Here is a 26,145-nt window from a genome sequence, read left to right as displayed (position 1 = left end):
GTTGACTGATACGATACGATGGCGTATCACTTTCGCCCGATCGACCGAACTTGTATGAACCTACAGAATTTGGTAAAAGTTTACGGGACCATCTAATTTCCACGGCTTATAGATCGGGATCTTGTAAAAATGTACCCTTTGCTGAAAAATGGAATATGGAAAATGTTCTCATCATATTTTTATAAATTAAGAATTAAAAATTCTCGCTTAAATTTTAAGGAAGAGATATAGAGAGTAAGACAACAAAACAAAATAAAATCTGTCAAGCAGGAGTGATGCATACCTACTCTTAAAAGTGAAATTTACGATAACGAAATTTAATATTTAAAAAAAAATGAATATGATAATTTCCAATAGTGTTTTTTGCTGACTACTATTCATTTTTTATAGAAGCGTGCGTAAAGCGGAAAATATAACTCAAGCATGTGCAGTGCAATGTATAATAGAAAGAATGGATGCCGATCACGAAATAAGATCTGTACCCGACACTCGAAAAAAAAACCTGAATTTTATCCGCTACCCTCCGATTCTATTTTTTCCATTTTTCCCGTGCGGAAGGCCTCCCTTAGTACTGCGAGATGTTAGCAAAAAACCAGAAAGACCCCATCTTCCCTCCAAAACTTAGAAGAAGCAGCTATTTTTGGGAGTTGGTTAGGCCGGAACGGAAAGTGGTGGGGGTCGCGAGATAACGGATATGACATGAAGACAAGTAATGCAGCAAAACGAAGCGCGACTTAAGGGGGAGAAGATACGAGAACAAGGCGTCAGCATGGGGTTGCTTGGTAACAATGGATCGAATCGGGAAGGTAATGTTTGCACTGCAAGGGGAAGAAGAGAGCAAAAGATGGATATAGAGAAAGATACATTTCGGCACGCCTCCTCTCCAGGAAGCGTCTGCTTGTGAGTATAGAGCGTTTCAAGGTGAAACAGTGAAATGAAATAGAGACAGAATGGTCTAGAAAACACCAAACAGAGGGCAGGAACGGATAAAATTGAGAATTATTGTGCTTAGAACTGGGAAAGTGATCTCTACGTCCTCAATTGTGACTCAAAAAGGTGCACTAGAATGGTCCTAAAGTATGAAAGAGAGAAATAAGCAAAGGCAGAATGGTCTAGAAAACACCGCACAGAGGGCAGAAACAAAGGAGACGAGCATTATTAAAACAGGGAAAGTGAACTCTAGGTCCTCTATTGTAACACAAAAAGGCGCACTGCAGTGGCCGTCAGGTTTCTATGCACTAAACGTCAAGGGCCATAGAGTCCACGTTTCCGTATCAATATTAGTCTTTTTAAAAAAAGGAGACATTGAGGAGAGTTATCATAATATCATGAAACGGATTCCTAAAGATAACCGTTGAAAGCATAGAATGATGGAATGTAGGCTCCCATGGTTAAGAGCACTATGGGATTATTCTTAATTCCTTTCATAAAAAAACGATTTCGTTGATATTCTTTTGAAGTTTTTTTTCCAACGAAGGCTTTCTGTTACTGTTCTTGGCTAAAATGCAAAATCAAAAGAAAGGATAGTTTCACATAGAAACCAATTTCGACAATGACGAAAAAGAATACAAAATTTCACCGAAATATACACAAATTACAATCCCTGATTCATCAACTACCAACATCCAGCGGCAGTCGTGGAAAACATAATTTTTTCATCTATGAATTAAAATTACTTCTCAGTCCTTATTGGTGAAATTGGTATGCAAATCGGAAAATAAAAAATGGCGCATGAAGTTTTAGCAATTGGCTTTTAATGAAGTTCTCATTTTCAAGTCGTTAACGTTTTCTCTAACTATATTAGTATATTGGGTACATTATTTCGTGAACCAAGGAATAATTGAAATCACTAACCGCATATAGATTATATATGAGCACTCATAATCAAAATTGCTATCACCTTGCTATGGGAGAATACTTGATCTTCAGTTTTCTCCAATCCATCATACATTCAGTTGAAAAAATGAAGTTCGCAATGGCTATAATAACTTAACTTCAACCATCGTATAAGTCGTGAAAGAGTACTATTAATGACTTAACTTGAATGATGAACCAAAAGTAAGATAACTTTATTGGACGTTGGCATATTTTGCTTACTTTACCAGAATTACGATCTCAAATATGTATTCTCTCTCCTCGCCAAAATTTCTCAGATTTCAAGATGAAACAACAGATGTCCCAAACCAAAACGAGACTTATGATATCCCGCACACTATATGAGGAGAGATGAGAAATATTTTCCCCCCGAAAATTTTTTAGACCATAATGTATAGCCTTGCCGGTAATGGACATTTGAATGGTGTTATCCTTTGGATGAACGCTTCTTCCCCAACTCCCAACGCGTTGCTTTCATATCGCGACTAATACAATCTCTGCAGCTTCCTGCCCTTCGCTAAATTCTCGCTTATTTCTTTCCCCTTCCGAAGCACTCAATTACGAACCCCAACGCAGCCAGCCCGCCCAAATCCGACCAGCCCACCAATCTCAGCGCTCGCTGACGCCTCCCCATATTTTATGTCCACGAAGGAATTACAATCAACTGAAAAATAGGAGCAAGTTTTTGGCCAAGTCGCGCGGAACAACGATCCGCTGGCACTGTGCAAAAATATGAGTGTCCCAATAATGAGTTGACAAAACTTGGCCATTACTCAAGGAGAGTGTGCCTCGTTTTCTCCCCTTGGGATTATTATTTCTAATTTCTCATCGTCACATCATCCCAAAACAGAATCCTCCCATCCCAAAAATCTCATCAACACATAACAGCACGAATACTGGGTGCATAGAATAAGATTCCATTATTTTCATACTCTCGGGATGAATTGAAACAGTGGTGCTGGAGATTTAGCAATTTTGGCATAAGAAGTCTCTGAAAATATTCTCTTCTAATGGAAAATACTACAGTCAATTAAAGTAATGTTAACACTGCCTTTTCCATATAGATAGGATGATATATTCAAAAGAACGTAAAAATGTAATGACAAACATTCGTAGAAAATATTTTAATTCAATAGAAATACCACTATTAACTACCATTAATTTTATAGAGTATTTCTTCTATAGCATAGAAAATGTAGTAATGTACGGAAAATCATCATACCTCATTAACTGATAAGACCTAATATGATAACAATTATGCCTTGTCATATGAGTACCTGCTACATCCATTAATCATAAAATATAAATAGCTCATACGAAGTCAACTAAGTCATGTTTTCCATAAATGTTACCTGCTTTACTTCACCGGACATTAAAAGGCCTTTTTAAGCATAATTATGTAATCATTCACGTTTTCCAGATTATCAAAAGTAATTTATTTCGCAATAAGTATGGATGACATCATCAGCTATCATCATCAAACAACTATCGAAAATTCTAGAAGCTAAAAATCCCAACATCATGCAGCGATGCTGCAGTTCACCACCACATTTCCGTTTTTTACTGCCACCTGGAATGGCGGAGATGTCTAAAGCAGAGAGGCGGATGGTGCGTCAGCGCCCTTAGGTTGATGGAACATGAGGGGGTGGAGGGAAATGGGGAATAAAACTGGTCAGGGTGCGATCCCAGGGGAGTGGGGAGATGTGAAAGTCAGGAGGTGGAAAATTGAAACGGTTTCCTTGGTGACGCCAGCGCTCGCGACTCCTCGGTTGAATGAGCCTTAAATTAATTTGACATTTGCTGCGAGCAACAAACAGTCGAGGAACCCTCGTGAAGGCGCGAGGAAACAATGACAAGTCTAAATGGGTAAACAGAAGTTGAGAAGACAATGGGTGAGGGAGACGGCGGATTGTTTGAAGGCTGGGAAGGCGCGGTAAGAAGAGAGCGGTGGAGGGAAATGGAGAATGCGAGGTAAGGAATTTATCGTCGTAGTACGATAGAGACCCTCTTCAGTGAATGAGTCGTTGCCGCCGCATCGAGATGCAATAAAAAAATTAGGCTTGGTGGCACGAGAGAGGGAGTATCGGGCGCAAATTTAGTAATGGTGCAAACAATCATGGAGCGAGTTCAAGAAACTCAGGAGGGAAATGCACGAGGAAGGAGAATGTGTGATTTTCCACGCGTGAGACCGAGGTATAGATATCCTCTAGATTCCGGTTGAATGGCCGGGCAGCATTCATAAGAGGAGAGATTGCCCCAATTTTCAATTATATGCAGGCTAGTTATGTTCAAATAAAACTGGCCTCACTGGCTCTTTTCAATAACTTAAGATAACCATTCATCAAACTCCATCATCTCGACATGAGTAAAAGAGAAGGAACACTAAGCATGATAAAAATATTTACTGATGAAAACCACACTCTTTTCTATGATATAAAGGCCATTTTCTACAGTGAGTAATTGTTTTTTATGGAAAAATAATATAATTTTTCCAAAAAGTATCTAATTTCAAACTTTTGCAGTAAAATTTTCAAGTCATTGGACAAATTAAAGTAGGTTTCATAATTTTTCATTAATTCAAGAATCAAAAAGACTAGCCAAAGCAATTTTTGTGCTAATCTCTGAATAAGATTTTAATTAACATTAAATAATCACAGAATATTTTTTCTTTCACGAATACTAGAAAGGCTTTAGAAGCTTGGTTTGAATAATCATGATGCTTATTTTTTAATCCCATTTCGGTGATTTGATATCATCCTTAACCTTATAGTCAACGATTTAGGTGGTAAAATAAGGCAGCACAAGTGCACACATCCAGGTAGATGTGACATTGGTAATTGGAATGGTAAGTGGGGAATAAGGCGACGTTAAAGGTTAAATAACGGGATGAGGAGGAGAACGGGGAGGATGAGGCAAAGGTATGGGAGTGGGCAGCGGGTGGGGGATGACGGCTGGTGGAATGGAGAGGGGTTGGGGAGGGTTGCCGGTTAATCCGAGAAGGCTCGTTGGGAACAGATGGCGCCATTGCCTAATGCAATTCCACTTTTGCTTTTTTTCACTCCCCGTTTTTTTTTCTCGCTAGAGCAAAAGGAGGCAGTGGAGGGATGAGTAGTGGCAGGCGGTGGGTGTGTGCGGCGAAAGTAAAGGTACACGAAGCGACGCATCTCGGGAATGAGACCCGAGAATTTTACGTTGAATTGCCGAATCTCAGGGCGGAACGTTACCGCATTGCCTCTAAAGAAACGCGCGCGTTGCTGGTGAAATAAAATAAAATTCAATGGCAGTTCAAATGTTAGAACTCCAGACGCGGGGAGTTGTGGATTCCAACCCTGGTCAAGGCAAATGATTTTTTTCTCCATGGAATTACTGAACTTTCAGTGCACTTGCCGGTGCGGTTGTTTATGTACCTCACTGGCTAGTTCGTGGTTAATTCCTTGATATTCCTTGATTTCCATGCCATAGCATTCTAGGTTATGTCTTTAGCCTCGGGGTTATGAAGCCATTATCACTAACATACAATTCCATGACATTTTATGTCCTGCAGCATATGCCAACCTGCCTCTTAAAGACAACAAAATTCCACAAGGAAAAGGATATTCTAGTACCCAGAGAATTATTAGAGTAGGTAAATGGGAATATCGAATACACATGTTACACATTAAAATGCACCCAGATGTTATCGTGCATGCATCCTTGGACCGAACACTTTTCAGTATGTTAAACTATTTCAAATAAAAGCTATCTACTTGTTCAGGAAAACAACACAACTTGCTACTAATATTAAACGGTGAACTTGAGACGACGTCCGGATGGAAGATAGAAAAATTGCCACTGGGGTTTCGAATTAAAAAAAATTAGACTATTATTTTCATGGTACTTTCTTCGGGAGGAATAATATACTTGTTCAACTCGCAATTATGGAAAAACCATTAAAATTGAATATTCAATAAAAATATATTTTCAGATAAGACGCTTGGTCCAACTATTTTCTGGTTCTCCATTGCATTAAAAATAGTTTATGGTAATACAGTTTATTTCAAATCTAGCGTTGATTGAGCAGCCATAGTTTAAAGAGTAGTAAATGCTAGCAGATCGGGAAATCAATACAAAACATGTTAATTACAGTGGAGTAAAAATTACAATTGTTTTAAATGTTTTAATAAAGCGCTATTCAATTTATACACCAGATTCATTCATTGAATATTGGTTCATCAAATAATTTAATAAATTGAATATACTTAAGATGGACTCACAACCTTTTCCGGGCTTCATGAAGCCAAAAAAAATGAAAATATGGTGAGACTTAAAGATAATCAATTAAATAAACATCGATGATGCCTTCATTTGGTCACTTACTCGAATTACCACGGATGCTATTCCCTTCATCAACTTTTTATCGTTCCCCATTGAACGAACTCGATGACTTTATCGATGTAATGGCCTCAGAGCAGCCAAATCAGATAGGGTGCGTATTGAGAGCAATATAGCATGCCGATGGAAGATTCCACGCGATAGAGCACGGCAGTGTGTGCCACAAAACATGACTCAGCAAAAGGACGCACTGAGGCGTAGACCAAAAGACGGGACCACAGAACCACCTTTCATTTGGTCCGCAAAGATATTTCCGATCAGTGGAAGTCAGGGCAAGAAACAGTTAAGTGCGGAGCCAATCGTGGGGAGTGGCTCTCCGTTGAAGGAATCTCGCAATTTTCGTTTTTCTTTTAGCTCTCAAAAGAAACCGAGCCCTGAAGGATACTTGGTCGACGTAAAGAACATATAGGCTACAAGAGCACTTGAAGGATACTCCAAGAGAAGGAAACAAAGCAATAAAAAAATCAGTTGTAATTGATCTTCAAGAGCTACCGAGGAAGAGGAATAGTTTACTGTAGCGTAAAAGGAATATAACTGTCTTGCTTTTGCCAAGGTGAAGTTTACGGTCTATTCTCGTGCATTTTCTTCAGTTTAAACGCCAATAAAATGCATGCCTGGGAAAATGGTAATAAAATTTGAGCTCAGATTTTTTGCTTGGCTTTGTATTCCGACAATTCCGAGAAAAAATACTGCAAAATATGGCTAATATAGAAAATTATGCGATATTGATAAATACAACTAAAATTACTGATATTGAAAATAAATGATTTCAGGAAAACGGATCAAACCGTCAATGTTATAAAGTACAATACAAGTAATAAAAGGAAGATAGAAACGTGGTGTTAGCCATTTTTATACTTGAATGGTTTTGCCGCATTGAAAATAAAAGGTGAAATATATTTTAACTTCAAGAATGGGTGCTAAAAAAACTATTTTTTGCCTCATAACCAATTTTATCTAGAAGGAAACATTTAATAATACCTTGGTAAAAAATAAATAGAAGGCACGAACATTTATTCATGTAAATATGAACAGTTTACACAAGCACGTTTATGATTATAGCATTAGATCAAAAGGAAAAACTTTATTTATTATAATTAACCTTTTACAAGTAGATTTCTAAGATAATTACATTCATTTTTCCCAAAAAGCTATTCATTAACTAGTCACGATTAATATGATCAATTTCAATTAATTAATAATTTCATATTTATGCACTCTAGTGGCTAAAATTCTTATTCTTAATACATGCATTACTTCGCTATGGAAGAATTAATTTGAGGCGAGTAATTCCTTTCTGAGGTACTTAAAACTTTTTAATCGGCGGCAAACAGAGCAAAATGTAATCTTGCCTATTATTCTCTCCACTTTAACTCAACAAGGCTTATATTGCAAGATCAGCTCTTACTTTTTGATTGACTAGCGTCTTCATTTCAAGATTTATCCCCTTATATATTTGAGAAAATTTTTCCACCAACCACATCATTCAATAAACTGAAAATCTCCGATGATGTATTCCACCCTACGCAGCATTATGTCTTCCAAAAATCATTTATCCTACTGCAGATGGTGCCTCTATCGGAAAACCAAGTTAATATCCATGTGGCGAGAAACACGAACTTCCGTGAAATTCTACTTTGCAGGAGGAACAATGGAGACAAGCTTCTGCCGCAGTTTCCTCAATTGGAAAAGTTAGTCGAAGTGATTAACGGTAGGAATACATAATAAGCAATACCGTTGTACGCATGTACTTCCACATTTTTTCTCCAGTATTTTTCTCCTGCTCTTGAGACTTCATCTCCGCCCACTCCGTACTTCTATCGAATACACCATCCCACGCTGACTCCGTTTTCCGAAACCAAATATAAAACCACTGCGCCAGGCAGCAGCAGGGGTTGGAGACAAAAACGCGTCGCTGGGTGGCCCACGCTCGGCGGTGGAGAGAAGAAAAAGAGTACCATAAGGGTGCTGTCCTGCACCCACCCCCTTCCCTTTCTCTTATTGCACCGGAGCTGATATTACGGAGCAGCCCTTTACTCTCCCTTACACCACCTCTACTCCTTGCTTTTTTATACTACACTCAAAGTTTTTTACTTTTATTTTTTAATCCACATTCATCTCCTTTTCTCACAACGCAGCACAGTTTTTTTCTCCTCCTCCTTACCTTCCCACCGAATTTCTTAGGGAACGCGGCAAAGGGGAGAGTGTGAGAGGACCGCATAAATCAGTGCCTTCGAGAGGTGTGGAAATGTTGTGGGTTGGGAGGGGAATCACACGCCAAGCGGAGGATTATGACGCTCACAATGGATCGCGTGGCACGCTTCACGTTCCACGTGCGCTGGAAACGGTAAACTTCCCGGCCCGTGGACGGAAGTTGGGAAATTGCGTTGTAAAATCGGTTTTCCACGCCCTTCACTAAACTTTTAGTTTAGCATTCAGCTTTTAAAATGCCTTTCTCGTGCACTAACTAACGCAAGGTTGAGAAGTGTTCACGTGGGCGTGCTAACAAAGTGAAAATTGATCATACGTATCCTGGCTTTTCTGCCGTTCAATTCTGATGCTAGCTCACATGTGTTTCTCATATTTAGAATTCACACCGGTAAAGGTCATCGAGTTACACTCCATCACAGTCTATTATTTACAAATAGAAAATTTAATACCTTATCTTAGTCAAGCTCTTTAAAGCAAATATTTTGAAACATTATTGTATCCTTGCATCAAAGTGTAGTACCTAAATAAAACGATTCAAACGAATGAAATCTTATGATAAAGATGAGATGAAGCATTACTGAATTCGTCTAAAGATGTTTTTAGAAATAAGGATTATTTCCCGTATGAATTTAATATTTCATAAAAGCCAAGAAATCTATTACCCAGAATGAAACGGTACTGAGCTTGTCACTTCCTGGGAAAACCAATAACCTGGGATAAAGAAAAAGAAATCAATCCAACGAGAAATTAAAACAGATCTAATCTTGAGAAGGTTCACTGTTTATTGCTCGGAGCGAAAATTAAAAGTAAATCTCAATATTATTTGGAATAAGTAAGTATCAATGAGTCACTCAATGCTTTAATGCACAAAAATAGAATTATTCTGCAAGAATGTTACATTTCCAAGTATGTGACGTCATCTATATTTGTTCTCAGGAATAAATATGGTAAAAAAACTAAATTTTACACCATAAAGAATATTTAGACAAGAGATAAAAGACTTACCCGATGCGAAGATCGTAGATGTGAGACAGGTACTAGTAGTTAGTTAATGCATAATATAACCTGAAAGCAAATAAATATTCATATGAATATATTTGTCTAGGTGCATAGATTCATACATTGGTACATTTTCAATTATTAGTCATTGCCAAATATAAAATTGGTAAATTGCAGGCTTCTTATTAATTAGATTTTTAGTAATGGTTTAGTTATATTTAGCGCCACTACCATGAAATGAATTTCTTGAGTGCTTCAAAAGCTTGTGTGGAATTTTTAACTAGTTGTAATCATAGAAGGTAACAATTCGTTTTACGGCACTTACAGTGAACGAGAGATAGAATTATAAAAACATTATATTAATGACTGTACGATAATTTTATTATCAATTCATCATAAGTCTATAGACTACACACTTTTAACTATTGTTTCACCTTCTTACAGCATTAATGAAGCAATATAGGTCTTTAGGTAGGAATTATATCCTTAAAACACGCCAAAAGTTTAAGATTTGTCCTTCAGGAGTAAACTCGAACCATGAATTTTTATTTAAACCTGTGTTGTAGCCATTTTCCATATAAAAAGTAATATTGCGAAACTTTTAAACAATGGGAAATAAATTAAAGCCTAAATATGAATCGCTGCGCACATTTCATTAAGAAACTCTACTTTGGATGTGTAATCGTTTATAAAAATTTACCTTATTAAGTAGATATAATAAGAATTAAGTTTACAAGGAAAATCTAAAAAATGGATCGTCTTTCCAAGAAATTTCGAAAAATTTCAAGCAGAAAATCTAAACAAATTAACAACAGATTGGAATCGGTGATAATCCTATATAAATAAATTACATGATATAATATCATACCATGCTGTATTATGATAGAATGTTGATAAATGCCGCTCGATAGACACTTTTATCAATTTCCATTGCAAAAGTAGAAACAAAAACCTGTCATTTAAAAAATTGACCGATTAGCCGGCATTGTATTTCCTCAAATCACTAGTAAACTGTACGCCTTTTCATTCGCAAACATTAATTATCTTTCTGCTCTGTCTGGAAGTTTGTCTTTTTTTTGCTTTATCTGATATGCTCCTCCCCGTCCCTTCCTCCCTCTCAGATATAATCCTCTTCGTAGACAGTCGCGCCATAATCTCTTACGCTCACTTATTTTACTCTTCAGAGTTGCCGGTCTCCGAATTTTTGTTCTTATCTAACCAACTCCTTCACCATCACTCCCCGTCTTCCCCCAGACATACCATCGAAGCGCTTTGGAGCACATGAGCTGTCCCATTAAGCGAACAATTCGTTTAATTTCTCTACGGTGACCGCATTGTTCATCATCTGAGACTGGTAAATTTTTTCTCCTACCGGCAATTAATCATCCCTAATTTTCCCCTGGAATTCTCGCGAAATATTTGCTCCGGATCTTCATCACCTACGCCTTTATCACGCTTTCTTCTTCCCTTCTCCTTTCTTCGTCCAACACCGTTGTCTCATTCCTGCTCTATACCCCCTCATGGAATCTCCCCCTTCAAAGCATCCTAAGATTCCTCTCCGCAAAAATTTCTCCCTTATTACATCCGAAACCGCCTTCAAAGACCCCCTCTCTCGTTGTCTCTCCTTCCTCCTATCCGCTTCTACCTCCCAACTCTGCACACAACCTCCTCCTATCCCCGCTTATCGTATAAATTCCTCCTCTTTTCCTCACTTCCCTTTGCCTTTGTCCTTGCACCGAAAAAGGGAAGGGTGAGAGGGAGGTAAACTTAATGACGGGAGCTCCAATAAAGTCGTTTGTCTGTTTGTTTCTCCCTCGTTCGCTACCTCTTTCCCCGCCGACCTCTCCACACGTTTCAGCTCTCTCCTCGTGTTTGTCCCTTTCTTCTATTCCTCAATCATTTTCATTCCTTGCCCTCCGCTTTCGACTGCATTCCTCCCCACACGTTCCACCTTCCATTCTATTCCCCGCACACTCATTCTACCCACTCTCCCGATTTCGCCATAGGTATAAGCACTAATATTAGAAAAGAGGATCCTCTGGTCGGCCACAAAATCTTTTGCCGATCACCGCGTAATGAAATGGGTTTACAAAAGTCGCCACTGACGTCGCTGACGGATTAAAAGTGAATCGACTTTCACGAAGAAATAAAGTATGATTAGGGGTGTTAACCAAAATTTAAGCACAAGATGAAGTGATTTATCGAATACATAACTTTTCAATGCTATTCCTCGCAATTAAAGGCATTATAATGCAGCCTTTGGTTTCTGGCGATACTTAGTGGAAATTGCTGAACGTTATGGTTGAAAAAAATTAAACTTTGTCTTTCCACAATTATTTTTTTGCTGGGTTTTTACTAATTTTTCAGTTTTTTGTTTTTTATTTATCAATGCCGCTAAAGGCTCTTTGTACGATGAGATGTCTTTAAACGTCTAAAACATGGTAGTGTTTTTAATAAAATTTTAAGAAGCCAAGTTTAATATTTTTCATCGAAAACAATATAATACAAGATATTAGAACAAATTGGATCGCATTGCACTCATCACCGCTCCGTGGATATTTTTGGAAACCGATTATAAAGCGGCCGAGGTGGAAGCAGGAATCAGCCTCCTATGGAATGGAATTGGGCCTCCTCTATGCAGTCCCCTTTGGTATGGGAATCCGGTGGCGCGATGTACACTCTCTTTACGCCCGTTTCGGCTCTCTTCTTCTTGGTCATTTGCGATAAAATTCTGCGGATCTGGCGTGCGAGGAACTGGAACAAAATCCTCCAACTCCTTTCAACCTCCAGGCCTAACTCCCCGCGCCCTCTCCCTCTCTTGTGAATAAACACACGGTTAAGTTTCTTTATTAGTTTTGTTCCATATCGCTGAAGTTAGGCCAGTTCTGTTTTTCGCTCCCTTACGTGAAGTGCTGCTATAGGCTCTTTGTATGATACCTGCACAAACTCTCCCTCCGTTTAGCTTACGTTCCGCTTCGTCGTATTAGCTTTTTTTGCGCTGCAGAACTCAAAAGAGGGCCTGCTATTTCCAAACGATTTTTCACCCTTTTTTTCCTCCTTCACGTCGAAAACGTTCGACTATTCAGGAGGAGTTTCCTTTTTGTAAATCCTAGAGATTGCTTTTAATGGCATACAATTGACTGTTTCCACGTAAATGGTCCCTTTCTCTCCGGCAAGTTTATCACGAAGGGCTGCACGGGCTGATTTCAACAGAAAGTATTTAGAGATCTTTTCCACTTTTTTCCTTGGTTGTTACAATGACTGAGGAATTTTTTTTATTCTACTTCAGGTAAAGTAACATACATAATTTCAATCATACTCTAAATTGAAACATTACCTTTAAAAAAAGCATCTCAAAATTCTATTCGTTGGAAAGGGCATTATTATTATTATGATTATTATCATTATACTCCTATTAAAAATGATATGGACAAAAAATAACAATTAGAAGGAAGAAAAAAGTTTTACTTCTTATTCTTTAGGAGGTTATTCAGCATAGAATTTAGTTGGAAAGTTGTTCCGTTCATCTCAGCATATAATCTCCATTACGAGCCAATCAAATTTTTTAAAGACTAGACATGATTATAGTAGTGGCCGAGATCAGGTGCATCCAGAAGGAAAATATTTTATTTAAATCTTGTGATAGGGCCTATCTTATGCAATTTTTCGTGGCGTTGACGTTCACAGTGGGGTAGATTTCCGTATTGCGTCCTTATGGTCATTTTGATGGCAAAACATCAGCCTGACCTGAGGATGCAGTAGGTGAAACGTCACCATCAAAATCAGAACGCGGACGAAACTCGGAAAATCTACCCCACTACGATACTGATAGGGTAGTTTTATATCAAAATTAAAGAGCGGGGTCAGAATATGTTGAGATAACTTCTCTAGACATAGATCAGACATCAATCAGCGTGAAATTAGTTCAAATCTAATTTCTGACTGCATTCCTATATTCGCAAATGGCATATTCCGCTAGTCAACTCTGGACACTCAAGGGCCTTACCAAAACTTAAAAATTTTGAAATAAAATGTCTTCCCTATGATTGCATATGCCTTAAATGGCCACCGAGGATATTCGATTATACTTCAAAAAGCCTATTTTATTTACAGTGTTGGATGAGTATTTGTCGTCGTACGTTGGAAGAGACGGCTGTACCACCGATAATAATTAAAAGAAAATTTTGTTTTATAAGGTATGGACTCACGTATCGAGTTCAATATAATCATTTTAACGAATAATTTTAATAAAATTGTAGCAACAGTTTGACGATGTTTTAGTTGAACCACCATGAAATCTTCGAAAAAAAAAAGGTTCACCATGAGCAAGTTGGCACTAAATTTCAACTCACGTGTAGAGCATGTTTACAGCATTACGCAAATAAGGTAATCTCAATGCGATAAGAAAAAATTCTCGTTATCATTTGATTTGACACTTCACAATGATTTTTGCAACGCGATTTAGGCGATTTATCTCTGTTAATTCGAGAGTTTTCAAGGATGATTTTGAGCGGAAGCCCCAACTTCGAAATATGTGAATTGATACAAGATTACATATACCAATCATATAGAGCGTACACTGATATAGTTTCCATTAAAAGGTAAGCCAAAATATGCCAATATGCAAGTGTAATTACGGGCATGCTTATTTGATGAGGCACTTTGTCAGTCTACAAGGAAGCTGCAGGGATATGAAAACATGGTAATGCTGAGGGTCCAGGGAGGAGAGGAGATCCCAGAAGGATGAGAAATGTGGACAGGGGTGCGAGAAAATCTTTCTTTTCAGGCGCGTTGAATTCCCATCCTCCCCTCAGCGAATGAAGGGCCCCACCTATTTGCTTGCGGGCATGAGGGTCAGCCGGATAGCCTTTTTTCCCCGTGGAACGCAGCTGGAGGGCGGGGTCGCATTTTAAACCCAAGAAACGGGAGGGGAACGTGGCCATTTTATTCCGTTTTCCTGTAAACAAAAAAGGGGAAATACACCCTTAAGGGAAGGAAGGAGAGAGAGAAAACACTGCGATCCTCTTCCATTGCCATCATTCTCTTTGAGCCGCACATAACTCGGTACCCCCCGACACCCCACAGTGAGATACCCCTCGTGTACCCGCTTGTCTTGTTCTCACGACCCTACGGTAAGATCCCTGGAAAACCCATCAATCCCTGGGGATGGGAAAAAACTATAGATGGCCATAGTACTAAGAAAGAATAACCCATCTCATTTACAGTTACTCATTGATATTCATGGGCAGAAACGGATGGAAATAACAAATGTGGAGGTTAGAAGCCAAGGGGTGCTGGTGATAATTTTTTTAACCAGAGCTAGGAATAGAAATTAGGTAAAGAAAACAAACGATATCAACTTGATGTTTAGAAGTGAAAACGATTTTCCACTCACAGGATAGAACATTGACTCACTCGTATGCCTCGGACACCAAGTTTTTAAATATTTATTATTTCAATTTTTGTACGTAGCTCTGTTTAAAAAAAACACATACACCCTTTAGTTTCTCAATCCCTTAATTGCCAAATATCGTTAAAAAAGATGATACACTAACTTTTCATGAAAGAAAATTCGGATACTATGAAGAAATTAGTTAAACCATTTTTAAAAGATTTTTATTACAGATATACTTCTGACGTATTTAATTCATTATCGAAAAATGGCAAATAATTTCATAACATTTTTTATAATTCCTTCATGAAGAAATTTTCTTTTAAAGCAATCTTATTTATAGCTGTAAATATTTGACCTTTCTGCTAATCACCACTTTGACGATCTAAGCACTAATGTTTACTAATTCTGATAAATTTTACTATTATTCGAAGAAGCAAATGAGCACATTACTAGTAATAGTTTATACTTTTGAAAATATAATTATCACCAGTGGAAATTGCGTAAGGATCGATACTGCTTCCACAACTGAGTGAAAGTAACTCAGTTTCTCTGTTACTTTTACTCGATTTATCCCCGACTGTCTGTCATATTTACCTCCCACCAACTTTTCTTCTTCCAGCGTCCCTCCTAAGGAGAGAGAATATAAACATTGAAACACGTCCTCCACAGTGAATAATCATATAGCAACCGGGAAAAAAACGAGGAAAATTGCTGGATTCACACCCTCCACGGCTGGAGGGAGCTGAAATTCCACGAGGCCATTTTGCTTCCCTTGTGCAACGCAAGGGTCCTCCTCCTTTTGCCCGTTAACTCTGAGATATCGGGACAATACGCCGCGCGAGACAGGAACGGTAGTTCCGAGGCTGCAAACATATCCGTGGCCCATTAGCCTTCAATCCGGCCTTTACCGTTCGAGGAACTCGATTTTCCAAACACTATTCTCACGGAAAACCAATAACAGCAGAAGGAAGTAGTTACTGTAAAAACAAAGGAGTTGCCTAAAAAATATTGCTTCGAGTTTATTTCCTGGGACGCAGCTGTGCCTTTTTTTATTCTGATGAAAATAAGGGGCAAGCACCTACGCACACTTAAATTGGAACTTCAATTTTCCTAGGATCTAGGATCAGTGTGAATTTTCCAAATAAAATTATAGTTTCCTGGGCGGCTGAACTAGAACAAGAAATTTAAAAAAGAAGGTTAAAGCAGATAGTGGCGGCAATTTTTGGAGTTCTTGTTATCGAATGAGAGAATTGTTTTGGCAATGTGAAATTCAACCACAATCCCCCCTAAATTGAATACTGAGAATGCTTTACCCCAATTGGTTAGACTAAAGAAACAATTGAAATAATTCCCAGCAAGATAACTTTAGAATGAATCAAATTCGCTATTTGATGAGTTTAAATACCTGAAATGTCTCATTTTTCCGCTTGAACCATAATTTAATCGCTCAAAAACTTCTCGAACAGTTCAAGCTCTACCCCTCTCGGTTAACATCATGGCAAGGGAAAGAGATTATTAAGTGCGCAAATGTGCGCATATTATGACCTGTTTGATTTGTAGAGGACTTTTCGCGAAAATCGTTTTTCTAAAATAATGAAGTTGGAGAAGGATTTCGTTCTTTCCCGGCGAATGCTGTTGATGAAATCTTCTCGGGAAATCAGCCGGGTGATGATGGCCATTGCTGCCAACGTTTCGATGGCAGAGAAGGCCATCGAAACGTTGGTAGCAATGGCCATCATCACCCGGCTGATTTCCCGAGAAGATTTCATTAATGAAGTTGGATTCACCTGTACTAAAATAGAAACATATAATACTAATCTTCACATAATTATTATTTTAGGTGACAACTGATATCTAAAAGTGAATATAATTTAATTCAAATTAAATATTTGACCTTCATTGCTTGCGTTGCGGCTTATGGTGCTTGCTGCATCAATTTACCCTCACTACTGAAAACCACTTCAGCTAGTTCATCTTCGGTAATATCACTGGCTAATTAGAATGATCATGTATGCAAATATGTCGTTTCATTTCTGCTCTAAAGGTGTTCTGACTACGACATGAATATAGAAATCTAATTTATGTTTCCGTTTTCACTCTAAGCTCAATTTCCTGGTCAGATATAACATTTTTGGTCTACTTATTTTGTTTGGCTCCAATATTGGAGGCTACATACGACAGGAAGTGCTCGCCGTACAGCTGTCACGTGGCAATTGAAAATTAGCATAGATGGTAAAATGCCTCAAGTGAGACGACGGGTTTTTCAACCAGTGTTTATTCTTTTAATTTCCAAATATAGCTTTAGGTTCTGAATTACATCAAACCTACCAACGAAAATGGGATAACTAATTTTGCTTGATTTAAGGACTCAGGGTAGATAGTTGAGATTATTTTCTAGCAGTAGATTGGATAAAATTTTCCAATCTGTAATTTAGTATAGTTGTATCGCGTTCAGTTGGATTACAAATGCATCTTTGTACTTCATCAGTTTGGAAAGAAAAAAATAATTCCATGCTCCGCTATGATTTGAACCTTAAAAAAATTAATGTACTGAAAACCTTTATTCCTAAGCTCTATAGAAATCTCATATTTATTTTATAGAATTAAGTTTTACAGTTGAATTAAAGGGCAAAATCTTTTTCAAGTTACTAGCTAAACGAAAACACTTAATATTTTCGCTGCAGACCACTGCCTTATCTAACGAAGGCAGTCAATTTCTAGTGATGTGGAGATAGTATATATTATTTTATGTACTTATCTCCCAGTTCATCCGAGTAAATGGGTTAGACACCTTTTTTTCAAGTAATTTTCATGATAAATAATTAAATGACCGTGATTCATATGAAAGCATCATAAGATTAAGTAAGACTAATTAAGTAATTGAAATGTTTGCTTGCTTGCTTCCAGTTGCATAAACTATTGTAAATTCGAGTATAAAGGTAATAAGGTATATTAGGACATATAATCAATAGCAGCAGGCGTAATTTGATGGAAATCCTTCGTCGTAGGACTCGAAGGAATAACCCTTTTGCTTTTTTCTAATGGTGATTTACTTTGTACGACCATGGTTTCGGTACAGCGTAACATTTTCAAGACGCCTTATAATAGGAACCATGGCTGTACTAAATAAATTACCGCGAGGAAACAGCAATTTTTTATTATTTCAACTCCTTCATTGGGAGAGTTTGTCCCTTTGATGCAGTATTATGTTTAAATATTCTTTGTACACCTTTTTCAGGAAAAAATGGAAATAGTTCAAATATAATACTTTGTAAAAATTCTATTAAACTTGTAAAACAAAGTAAAAACTGTGGTACATTGAATAATTTATTTTTTAATGTACCTTAAAATTCTTACTGCATAGAATATTCCAACGCAAAAAATACTGCGTAAAAAACTAAACAATCTAATAATAAGTTAACTAGGAAAACTATGCTAACAGTTTCATCGTTAGTTATACCAGTTAGCACTATCATCATTTAAAACCGAAATAAATGTAGCGAAAATAAGTTTGTGTTAATAAAGCAGTATAAAATGTTCAATTATAATGCTAAAGGAGCATTAGTCAGTATGATATTTTATACATTTGATTATTTTCCCATAATTGATGCACATGTATTCCATACAATGTTATATTTTCCGTAATTGAGCGATTAAGTGATTAATGAATTCTTAATTATTATTTTTCTTAATGAATGCCGTAAAACAAATTAGGCATAGCACAACGTTTTTTTAAATAATGGACGTGATTAATGAATGAGGCAAAATTGCGTGCGGCAATTCTTCTCCGTCAAGCCCGCGCGGGATGGTTAGTGCGGAGGAATATGAATGGACGATTGAAACGATGGCGGCACGTTTATTCGTTCGTATGGGATAGTTTTCATAAAAGGATGAGCATCACTATGCCTCATCCCAATTTCCCATTCTATACAGAACGTAATGCTAAGCCCGCGAGAGCCCAGTTGGGGTCACAGTAAGAATATTTTCGAGTTATCCCGGCTTTACCGATAAAAGCTTCATTTTCCCCAATTATTTAATAATGAGAAACTTCGCGTTCTCTGTCCTCAGGATTGATACAATACTTAATATTTGGTGTTTAATGATGGCTACTGGCACAAAAAAATAGGCAAAATACATAGGGACGTATCTCTTCCACTTAAAAGGATGTCTTTCTTTTTCTTTATAGTACATGTCATGTTCAAAATTCATACTTATATAGATTTTTTTCCTCGTGAATATGGTGTCGACAAATATTCACCTGACTGTCAAGTATTAATCAAAAATCATCGAGAAATCAAGATGGTAAAGTTTTAAGAGAATTTAAAAGAATCAATTTAGGGTCATCGACACTACGTACCTTGAGAGTTGCAAATGGGAGCGTTAGTTTTAAATATGTATTGCGCTAAAAAATAAAACCTTTCCAGCGGGAGAGATGCATCAGGTAATATTTACAAGAATGATGGCTACATTGCTTAAAAATATATGACTAACACTGTCCAACGGTGCTTTATGCAAGAAGTAGAAATTATGGGTGAATGACATCATGATTAAGAATACGAAATAATTTTAGGATTTTCTATTGTGAAATAAGAACTATTCTCGGCAGTTTGGGGGAATTACCAAGTTTTCCAGGATTTTCCCCGAGACTTTAATGTTTGGGTTCCTCCCGGTTTACTCAAATTTCCCGAAATCTGGAAGTGGCAACGTGCGCCTACTCTTCCGAGCTCATTAATGGACATAATACCCCGGAGCACGAAATAAAGGGCGTGACCATCTCGCCCTCTAAGCTATTGTCCTCGTCGAAATTCATTTCAATCATAATCATCGTCAGGCTTTTGATCGTCGTCCCCTCCCCATATCTCAATACCTACGCCCACCTCCACTCTCCGCGGTCGCCTCCCCGCGTTTGTGGAAAACATGAATAGCGCCGGAGAGAGACGGAGAGAGAATGGAAAAAATGTAAATGAATAAAAAATTCGGAAGCGATTGCACGCCCCTCCCGCCCCAGTCGTTCCAATGGTCCGCACAATCCTCCACGGGCCTCCACTTTATCTCGGATAATCCTATTATCTCGCGCACCTGACACTGCGACGTTTGCACAGGGACTCGCTGAATAAATATCTCCATCTGTTAACGCCCGGCGGACGTCGGGATATGAAAAGGGGTTTTGCCTATCCACGGGGGTTGTGCCAATTACGGTGCGGCGGAAAGGGTCGCTTTGGAGGCAAGGATGTGGACAAACGGATATCCTCCGCTCTGCCCACCTCTGACTCTGAGGAGGTTGAAGTTGGAGACGGCAGTGATGGTGACTTGAATCGGATGCACAAAGAGTGGGGCTTCAATCAACAATCAAGTAAGTGAATGAGGTGAACAGCCAAGATAAAGATATTTTACTCTTTTTCCGTGTACTTGGTAAATAAATATGAATGTAATTGGGTTTACCGTTCTAAAAAAATAACAAAGATTTTGCTCAGCTGTAAATGAAATTTATTCTAGTCGCAATGATGGTCAAATGTCTGAAGCATTCCGCTTTGGTCTATCATTATGTATGATAGAATTTTTGGCATCTATTGCGCCAATATGCGAAGAATTAAATTTCATTTATGTAGCAGTATAAGCAGAATGATAGGTCAATTTCTGAAGTGCAACAAAGTATTGAAAAAATTCTCAACATTGAAAGGGAATAAATACAAGTTTCTAGAAAAAATGAAATGGAATTATTTGCCGGGAAGTCAAATTTAGTGCTAAGGTATTTCGTTTCGTCTTTCTGTACAGTTTGAAAATTTATTATGACAGCGCAGATAAAAAGTGGAAGCAAAAGGCAACAACCGGAACAAACTAAGTGGCCAGGAGCACTCCGCACTTCATGGAACAACATGAACGAGAACTTAATATAATCAATGGTCAAAACACACACCCATGAAAAATTTCAGCGAATCAATTACATGCAGTTGAGTCTTCTAGGACTTAATTAACCCTTCCGTGGCATCACATATAGCATTTACGGAAAAAGTTTTACTCGATTATATTCCATACTTTCATGCTTCCGTAATTATATATACTTGCACTCATGGGTTTCATGATACTGAATTGCGCATGAGAAGAAAAGGTAATTCATCAGATTATCGATCTCAAGGTTACATAGATGTTAAACGAATTAGGCAGCGAGCCGCTAGAGACTCGGAGGCTACACGATAGGCTTGTATTGCTTGAGCAATGGATATCTTTAAGAGCATTAGAACACAATTAGTACAACACTATATCTTCAGGTCTGACAGAAGCAAAAATTAAGAGAGATATTTTGCGGAGCGAATAGGTATGAAAATTCGTTTTGCCCCTAACTAATAAGGAGTTTAACAAATCGGGCGTAATTTCGCTTGAGAATTTTCTTGTTATATGTAACTGGTTATTGCCTTAACACCCCCCTTTCACACGTCCATCGAGGTGTTTTGAAGGCTAGTATTTACATGTAGTTGAAATAGACGTTACGCTGTCGAAGATGATTTGCGAATGAAGTCGTAGGAAACAGTGTTAGAAAGTCGGAGATGCTAGGTGTAATTTCGTTAGAGCATTTTCTTTTTATGTGTAGATTGTTGGTATTTTTACTCTCCCCGCCACACACATACTGAGGGACCGACGGGGTAGTACGTAGATGTAGATGAAGGTCTGCAGCAGGAGTTTATCAAAAACTTTATCCGAAGAAACCAGGAAGGAATTCGTCAAAGATGTAGTGGAATAAAAAATTTCACCCCCGATATCATTAGAATCACAGCGCGGCTTCCCAGAGAGCTGTCCACTCACTTTTTACACGCAAACTTCTCCGTGGTGGCAGAGTCCCTTCTGTCTCTAACAAAACCTAGGCACATCAATCCCAACAGCCTTTTCTCTCAACGACACCGCGTTATGCCTATCCGCGTGCCCCCTTCTCTAGCCCCACCACTAGTCTATTCACCCTCGCGACCCCTTTTCCAGACGTCTAGAAAGTTCGTCGTTTGAACAGGCACGACTGCAGTTCCGGGAAAGGGTAGGTGGGCGGGCGGCAGGAGCGGATCGAGTGGGTAGTAAAAATGGTCTACGCGCCGGTCGCCGGCCGCCAGGAAATGAGATTAAAAGCGATGCAGTGGAGTACAGAGGGGGTTCAGGGGAGGGGTGGTGGTCGCAAAGAGAGGGAAGGTTTCCTCTTTGTCTCCCGCCAGGCGGCTTCTACTGCCTTGTTCAGACTACGATTGTTCCAGCGATCGTTGGAACTATAGTGCATTCACAAAACGATGCATTGGAGGTCAGCACCGGTTTTAACCATCGTGATGATTAAAACCGGTGCTGGCCTCCAGTGCTGAAATCTGAAGTGTACGAGAAATTGACTGTTAGCAAAGCTGTTGAGGCATGGAGGGTTAAAATATTGCTGTTTCTAACGTGTATTTAACGTATAATTTTTCTACCGCCCATTTCTTCCTTGCTTGTACAAATCCATGAAATAAAACGGCGATGGGAGCTTCACAAATTTTTCGTCCTTCTCTTGTCGCTTCCTCTTCCGGTGTCGCAGCGCCTAACCATCGTAAAGTGGCAACGTTAGGTACTACGTGAACTATTGCCCGGACATGCATTCACACAACTAGTTCCGCCAACTATCGTATCGCTAAGCCATTCATTTCATTAACACTAGAGGTTTAGAAAACACAGCCAAAAGATAAAAGGCATATGCCTTTACAAAGGAATATATTCGCAATACTTTATAATTAATGGTTCGCAGCTTGAGGAAATATATGATTCTTCAAGCTGCGATATAAAAGATGTTTCTTTGCAATAAAGATCCAGAAGCATAAGCAAAGGTTTGTATATCTATTTGATGCCGTGACCTTAATATCTCATAGGAATTTCGCAGTTTCGTTAATGTTTCTTGCCCACAAGAATTAATCAACTACTACTTTTATAATTAGAGGTACGTGAAAATCGCACTTCCATTTTTATTTTATCGCACTTTCGATAACAGTTTATCGCATTTTGAAGCGTCTATTTTCGTAATGAGTTAGATGACGATAAAATGTAGTGAAACGCAGTCATATGACAAAATACAGAATTAAAAAAATATTTATGTTGTAGAACAGTGATAAATTAAGGAATAAAACATAAGGTAGCGGGGTGCAGCTTGCCCGCGCCCACTTGTAGTTCGCGGCCACGTAGAGTCCCAGCCAACTAGCAGGTGGCCAGTCGCTCACATGCTTTAAGCCGTGAGTGTCAGCAGAGGATTTAAACTGCGCGCGGCAAAAAAATGTACCAATTTTGCCGTCGAAAAGGCAAATTTGCGTAAAAATATCATAAAAAGTCCAGTCGTCGCATTTATTTGCGCACATCGCATCTATATCGCATTTATCGCATTTGCGATTTTCACGCACCTTTACTTATGATATATACTTTTTCATGAAATACCGACTGCCCACCCAAGTTGACAATTAAAAACTGTTTTCATCAACAAGCCCTCTCTTTTCAATCATTTACAATTCTATACTAAAAACGAAAAATCTTTTGAATTGCCGAGCAAATCATCAAAACTTAATGATGCAATAATAATAGTGATACAATTTAACTCCCAATAATGACAATTATGGCACAGTGCATGCAACTATAATGTGTACGGGTTGAAAATAAGGTCACGCACGAAGGATTTCGTTGACATGATGAAAACACCCTTTAAAGTAAACACGAACGCGATTGATCGCCTTATAAATATTTCGCGCGATTTCACCAATTCTCAGACAAAAATGGCAATATTCTGCATCAAATGGTCACAGTCTTCGTATGGCTGTTGTTAAAATCAATGCTTCATGAACTTTAAACATAAAGCTCTCGAAGAGAGAGAGGTAGATTTTTAATGCTCAAACTTAAATTATTTGGTTACTTAGCATTACTTAATATTTATGCAATAATAATAATAATTACGTCGAGGATTTCAGTATTGGACCTGGAATTTCGATACTGTGCAGCCCCCTTGAGTACTCATTTGTTTATTTTTACATGATTTCTTTTTTCTTACCCTGAACATTAGTTTTTTATGCGAATTAGCGTCTCGGAGTATAGTTCTAAGAAAGATATGCAGCCATTTTGTCCAACGTTTCCGTATATTTTTATTTCTCCTTCAGGGCAAAGAACGAATATGATTACATTAATTTGATGCATTATGGCTTAAAAGATTATTAAAATGATTTTTTCTTCAATTAAATAAGACATTTGAAAAATTCAACTGTAAATACATTGAAAAAAAGAGACAAGAACTTTGACTTACCATTTTCTGCAATTTTTTGTTAACTGATTGTTACTAAGCTAGAACATATCATAGTTACTATCAAATTGGATTAAGTTAATAATTATATCAAAACTTTAAATCATATCGTCCATTAAAATGGACATGATCTTTACAGGATTCTTACTTCCTGATCCGTCCATATTTCCATGACAATGAGCGTTAGCTACAAAATCGACTGCGTGAAAGACTTACAAAGTGTTAGGAAAAAGTGTTTAAGATGGTAAATATGTTACATGTTATGTATAAATGCGTTACTGATTTAAGGGTCAGTTTATTATATTTACTCTAAGCAGTAACGAGCATTCCGAACGGCGTAAGAGGACAGTAGGTTGAGTAAGGAACGGGTGAAGCTGAAGAGATTGCGGACGTATGCGTCGGGGCTACTCTCGTTCGTGTGTTTTGGAGCGGTACACTATGGTACAGGAAAGGGGAGCGGGATGCCGAAGTAGGGTGTGAATATGGTGAAGATAGGGAGAGAGAAAGAGGAAAGGAATTACGGCGGACAATGGATTTGATTGCATTTCAGCGCCAACGCGGCCATTTTGGGCGAAGGACATAAAGTGGAGAGGAGGGAGGAGGGGGAGGGGGGGGGGGAGTGGCTAAAACGAGTCGAGAGAGGAGGAAGGATTGGATTTATGCCCCATCCGTGTGGGAGGGAACGGACTCCGGTGATGGTTTTTCGAACTGAATTTGTGTAAAGAAAAGGATGTTCTCCTATATTTTAATCCTCTACAATGCTGTTCAACACTGCATTACATGAGACCAGCGGCGGAAAACCATCAATAGATGAATTTCATCTAAAATTCTAACTCGTTAATGGGGTTTGAGGAGCGGTGACGAGCTGCGTTGATGGTTTTTCGAACTGGGTATGTGTAAGGAAAGGAAAAAGATGTTTTTCCATATTTAAATCCTCTACAAGTGAGTTCAAAACTGCATTACAACAGGCTATCTGCGCAAAAAAATCTATGGATACATTTCATCTGAAAGTCTAACTTAGTGATGGGGTTTAAAGAACGGTGATTTGATTTGAAAAGTTTCATCCACTTGCCTCACATTATGCCAATGAAATACAAGGAAAAAGGATGCTTTTCCATATCTAAATCCTCTACAAGGCTTTTCAACAATGAATTGCATTAGACCAGCTTCGCAAAACCATTAACGGATAAATTTCATCTGAGCGTCTAACTTTGTAATGATGTTTTGGGAAACGATGATTTGAACAAAAGTTTTTCATTAAATTGCTTATTATTACGCTAGGAATACTAAAAATTCTCCGCTAAATAGCTCGTTAACTTCACGTATGTGGGCATAATTTAGGCTTCAAAGGCCGAAATATAAACCTTTTTTAATTCTGTAAACTTTAAATCTAGTAGCTCACTTAGAACAGTTTCATGGATTCGTCTACGTTACGTCTAATGAAACTGATCAGGATGCTTAAACTAAGCTCTAAAAAAGATGGTCTAGAAATAGTTCTGGACAAGCTTAATAATTTCAAGCAAAAAAACTATTCCCCTCTTCACAAATTTCTGAATATTTTTATCAATATATATAAGTATTTTTTTCAATTCGTGAATGAAGTTATGTATTGTAATATCTTCAATTCTTTTCTATCGCAGCTAGAAAAATCCAGCATAACCTTATTTCTACCTAAAAAATCAACAAGGAATGCAATTATTTCATAGTTCCTGAATTTGTAAATAACATTGCCAGTTGACACAAATATTGCGACCCAAATAACTTCATTGGTACTCAATTTATGATGAATATGATCAAGAGGTTAGCATGACTTTTATAGTGTCTACAGAGATAGAATGAAAAAAATAATACACAAAAGATTTATTACACATTTATTTTCAATTGTTATTTTATTTATTCCTTAGCCACCGAAAACAGCAACATTGGCACTATTAACATCCTGTTTTTAACGTAAAAATTAAACTTGCACGAACATTCATGATCCGGCTGGGGATAATCAACTCAGGTGAGACTAGAA

At 38.0% G+C, this 26,145-nt stretch overlaps 1 protein-coding gene across 2 annotated transcripts in view; it reads right to left on the bottom strand.

Annotated features, from left to right (window-relative positions):
* The window catches only part of LOC124153661, a 779,682-nt gene that overhangs the window by 155,286 nt on the left and 598,251 nt on the right, over positions 1-26,145 (bottom strand). For both annotated transcript variants that reach the window (XM_046526960.1, XM_046526961.1), the window contains exon 6: positions 9,463-9,522. The gene's annotated coding sequence lies outside the window, so the exon portion shown is untranslated. The remainder of the gene's footprint in view (positions 1-9,462; positions 9,523-26,145) is intronic.

Source organism: Ischnura elegans, chromosome 2, assembly GCF_921293095.1.
Source record: "Ischnura elegans chromosome 2, ioIscEleg1.1, whole genome shotgun sequence".
NCBI classification, from domain to species: Eukaryota; Metazoa; Arthropoda; class Insecta; order Odonata; family Coenagrionidae; genus Ischnura; species Ischnura elegans.
This window is presented reverse-complemented; position numbering and strand designations above follow the sequence as displayed.